The 4,847-nt window shown below is 41.9% G+C and overlaps 4 non-coding genes across 4 annotated transcripts; all 4 read right to left on the minus strand.

Annotated features, from left to right (window-relative positions):
• Window positions 1-233: 233 nt before the first annotated feature.
• trnaf-gaa (transfer RNA phenylalanine (anticodon GAA)) lies at window positions 234-315 on the minus strand. The gene has a single exon. It is a non-coding gene; the product is annotated as a tRNA-Phe (tRNA).
• Window positions 316-1,770: 1,455 nt separating this feature from the next.
• On the minus strand, window positions 1,771-1,852 carry trnas-aga (transfer RNA serine (anticodon AGA)). The gene has a single exon. It is a non-coding gene; the product is annotated as a tRNA-Ser (tRNA).
• Window positions 1,853-2,353: 501 nt separating this feature from the next.
• Window positions 2,354-2,435, minus strand: trnas-aga (transfer RNA serine (anticodon AGA)). Its single transcript has one exon. It is a non-coding gene; the product is annotated as a tRNA-Ser (tRNA).
• A 1,947-nt stretch (window positions 2,436-4,382) lies between these two features.
• On the minus strand, window positions 4,383-4,464 carry trnas-aga (transfer RNA serine (anticodon AGA)). Its single transcript has one exon. It is a non-coding gene; the product is annotated as a tRNA-Ser (tRNA).
• Window positions 4,465-4,847: the final 383 nt, after the last annotated feature.

A 4,847-nucleotide genomic window follows, 5' to 3' on the forward strand; every position in this document is an offset into this window, starting at 1 on the left:
CTGAAATGATTGGGCATGACATCAGAGGCAACTGCTTCACAAACAGCTACGGACACAATAGCTTGTAAGAATGCTGGAAAAAAAGAGTAGGCTACATGTAAAGTTACAATGGATTCACAATACAGCTGCTCTTGGGGAGCAGCAACATGTCAGTTTTCAACACCTTTATTATGGGAAAGAGTCAGTTCAATAATCATAATCAGTCACACACAGGGAGAGACAGAATGCCTATCCGTAGTCAGCAGGATTTGAACCTGCACGGGGAAACCCCAGTGGATTTTCAGTCGATCGCCTTAACCACTGAGCCACGACTACTTAACAAACCTCTCTGTATTTGCCCAAAACAAATTGACTTTTGCAGATAATTGTGCTGAATTTGATCCACATAACTACAATCCAGCAATACTTTACTTAAAAAAAAAAGGCATATAGGATGCCAGCTTAACAATGTCCCATTTTGCACGTTGGATGAGAAGATTGGACTGATTTTACCGTCTGACTTATTTTTTTAACTGTATATTGATTTTGTGTTGATGTTCAGATCTCTATTTACTTGACTTGTGTGTTTATATATTTATTGACACTGACACTTCCACAAACTGCTGATAATGCTCTTACTAACTACTGATGATTGTTGATGTATTTACGCTAACTATTTTAGTTGAACTGATCTTATTTTATCTATTGCTTGTCTACTGTTATACAGTTTATGTAACTCCTTCATTCTATTAACTAATGTATGTCAATCTAATGTCTAATGTCCAGTGCTTGTTCTTTATACTACCTGCCCAGGGACTACGGATGAAAACTAGCCTTCTTGGCTAATTCTGGCATATTTTTTTAATGTGCACTGTCCCTGTCAAATAAACTAATAAATGAAATGAAATGAAAGATTGTTCAGCATCAGTAGTCGGCAGGATTTGAACCTGTCGTGTCACGGCCTTGGGTCCCCAGCAATACACCCGCCAAGTGTGAAGTAGATCGGACGAACGGTTCTCGAGATATGTGAAGGACACACAGACAGACAGAGACTCCTTGCTTTATAGTATGATGAGGTTGGTCTCACCACTACACCACCAACACCCTCACAGAGGAAACAGCATCAGCTGGCTGCTCAGACACGTAAGTTGAATAAACTTGATGTTGGTAGCATTGGAAATACCTGAATTGATTGGGCATGAAATGAGTTTTACAAACTGCTTTACAAAGAGTTGTAGCCATGATAAGTTGTAAGAAACACAGAACAAATCCATGTAAAGTCACATTGGATTCAGAATATAACTATTCCTGGGGAGCGACAACAGGTCGATTTTAAATGCCTCTATGTTGGGAAACATGTCAACGTGAAGATTTTACATGTTGCGCTTGTGAAACACCCGCAGTTGGCAGGATTTGAACCTGCACGGGGAAAGCCCAAAGGATTTCTAGTCCATCGCCTTAACCACTCGGTCACGACTACTTCAAAGATTGAAGATGCTACCACAACTCAAGCTTTAAATGCTTTGCTACAACTTACTCAAACAAGCCAATGTTGTTCGTCATTATAGTAATAAAATACAGAATGTGCAGAGTTTCTCCACACGTTCATAACAGTAATGCATTGATTTTCCTCAACCAGAGAAAGCATCAATGCTGCAGCTGCTTTAAATCAGCCATTGGACAGTCACACAGCGATGTGATTTCTGTTTTCAACACCTTTGTGACTGCAAAGATGTCAGCTTAACATTTTGTCCCATTTTGCACATGTTGGATGAGAAGATTGTTCAGCATCGTAGTCGGCAGGATTTGAACCTGCGCGGGGAAACCCCAATGGATTTCTAGTCCATCGCCTTAACCACTCGGCCACGACTACTTTATACACATTTTATTTGCCCAAAACAAATGAACTCTTGGGAAGCAGCCATGCTGACCACTATAGCAGTGTTTCCCAACCCAGTCCTCAAGGACCCCTTTTCCTGCAAGTATTGGTTCCAGCTCTACTCTTGCGCACCTGATCCAGTTAAGGTCTTAATGCTGATTGGTAGAGACAGATCTACCTGAACAGAGCAGCATGAAAGTGTGTAGGCCCCATTGGGATCAGGTGTGCAAGAGTAAAGATGGAATAAAAACTTGCAGGACAGGGGGTCCTTGAGGACTGGGTTGGGAACCACTGCACTATAGTACCAATGGCTTGAAGATGCTACCACAACTTTCACAAATGTAAGAATCCCACAACAAATCGAGTCAGGAGTCAGAATATAATTGTTGTTAGGGAGTAGCAACAGATCAGTTTTCAAAGGCTTCATGTTCGGAAAAACAGCAACTTAACAATGTCACATTTTGACCATGTGGGAAGTGAAGAGCGTGAGTGATTCGTAGTCGGCAGGATTTGAACCTGCGCGGGGAAACCCCAATGGATTTCTAGTCCATCGCCTTAACCACTCGGCCACGACTACTTAAAACGCAATGTGATATTTGCCCAAAACAAATGGACTAATACCTTTAAAATCTCTTCCACTCCCTAGGTAAATGTCAAAGAAGACACCAGCTTTTTCTCCACACTACTGACAAAGTCTCACCTGTCAATAGGAGTGAAGCTGAATAGAGTGAAGTCAGGAATCTACGAAGCAAACTGACATCAGTAATGTTCCTTCAGTACCTAACAGCACAGAGTCTTTACACCTTGGATCATGTGGATTCACATTTCTCACAGACACTATTACTTAATACACTGCTATATACAGTATTTGCCCAAAACAAATGGACTTTTACAGATAACTGCACTGACTTTGATCCATATAACCTCAATCCAGCAATACTCTTTAATATCTCTTCCACTCTCTAGGTAAATGTCAAAGAAGCCACTATCTTTTCCTCGTTGAACCCCATTCTCCCCATCATTCTAAGGTGGCTTTCACACCAGCATCGTTTGGTCTGAACTTTAGGAGCTTTTTGCTAAGTTTGGAACATTTTGACAGGTGTGAACGCGCCATGCAGACTCGGGTGCGGACCAAAATCTTGCAAAAGGTTCGCCAAAAATCGCCGGTCTTGGTCCTCTTCCATTCGGACCGTGGTGCGGATCATTTTGGTGCGAAAGCAACTTTGATAAAGTCCAAACCAAAGAAAGGAAATGATGATAAAAAAAATAAATACAGTAGGAGTACCGGTGGTTTTACCTGTTTTAGGAGCTTGAAGTACTGGCTTGGTTCATTTTATGACCAAAGTTTAAAAGAGTTTTAAAGAGTAACTGAACCCCAAACCCAAATCTGTGGTGAAGCCTGACACCTAATGGTCAAAAGTAGGGTACTGTACTGCTCATCTGCTATTGGCTGGTCTTTGTGCCAGGTGATGTCACCAACTGTTGCACAAACACCAGCCAATAGCAGATGGCCAGTGCAGTACCCTACTTTTGACCATTAGGCGTCAGGCTTCACCACAGATTTTGGTGGGGTTTGGTTACTCTTTAAAAACAGAAAACTCTGCTCAGCCGGGCGACTTTAAACAAACGCACAACCAAATGACAGACAGACAGTTTAACCTGAGCCACGGAGCTGACAGGTTGTGTTGTGACAATGTAGAGAAAGGAGAAACTAGACATTCCTTCCTATTTTCAGCCCAATGTGAGTGATAAAACAATGTGTTCAAGTGAATTTAACTTGTTTCTATGAAGTAGCACCATTATGAGCGAAGCTAGGCTGCCGTATTTCTGCCGTCTATCCGTCAGTAATTCTGTCCGTTTTCCGACGGATCGGTGCGGCCGCAGCTAGTGCAACTCAAGCCCCTGTCTCTGGGGGCTTGAATTCAACACACAGATATCTGTCCAATAGGTCCGCTTGATATTTAGTCGGTGTGAAACGAACCGGACAATACAATACAATGTAACAACCTAGCGAACTCTGGTTTGGACTTTAAGTGGACTTTGTGGTGTGAGTATTCCAGGTATTAAGGTCAAGGGGGAACAAGGGGGGAAAAGTGCAGAGAAAAGGCCATGAAGTCTGTGCATTTACATGTATTGGCTACAAATGAAACCCAAGTCAGCTGCTCCGGAAGCAGCCATGCTCACCACTATACCACCAACGCCCTGAACATCTGACAACGCTCACAAATGTATCAAAAATTGTGCAGTACTTTACACAAGCTTCAAATGCTTTACTACAACTTACTCAAACATGCCGACAGCATTGGAAGTACCTGCATCCATCGGGCATGAAATGAGGGGCAACTGCTTTACAAAAAGCTGTGGTCACTGTAAGTTATAAGAAAAACAGAACAAATCCATGTAAAGTCACATGGGATTCAGAATATAACTGTTCTTGGGGAGCGACAACAGGTCGATTTTAAATGCCGCTATGTTGGGAAACATGTCAACGTGAAGAAGTGACATGTTGCATTTGTAAAACACCCGTAGTCGGCAGGATTTGAACCTGCGCGGGGAAACCCCAATGGATTTCTAGTCCATCGCCTTAACCACTCGGCCACGACTACTTAAAAAACCAAAAAAAAAAAGCAATACTTCATAATATCTTTAAAATGTCCTCCACTGCCTTTTGGGCAACCTCTCAAATTCTAATCTTACACATAGTTATTCCATCAAGCTTACAGAAATCCTACTGGCCATTGCCAAAAAATGTATTGCAATGAAATGGAACTCAGATCTCCCATTGCCAGTTGGATTGTGGCTCTCAGAAGTGAACAGCTGCAAACCTCTGGAAAAGATTAACCTACTCACTAAGGAATAAGATACATCTTTTCTATAAAATATGGCAACCTTTTATCAACTAGATGGAGAATCTCCCATCTCACATGATCGAATGATCATCTGCATGGTCTCTCTATTCTCACCACACTAGTGTTGTAAAAGAACATTC

Source organism: Centroberyx affinis, unplaced genomic scaffold, assembly GCF_046629955.1.
Source record: "Centroberyx affinis isolate AG114_WGS23_722 - 3 ecotype Tasmania unplaced genomic scaffold, CSIRO-AGI_Caff_v1 ptg004073l_1, whole genome shotgun sequence".
NCBI lineage: Eukaryota > Metazoa > Chordata > Actinopteri > Beryciformes > Berycidae > Centroberyx > Centroberyx affinis.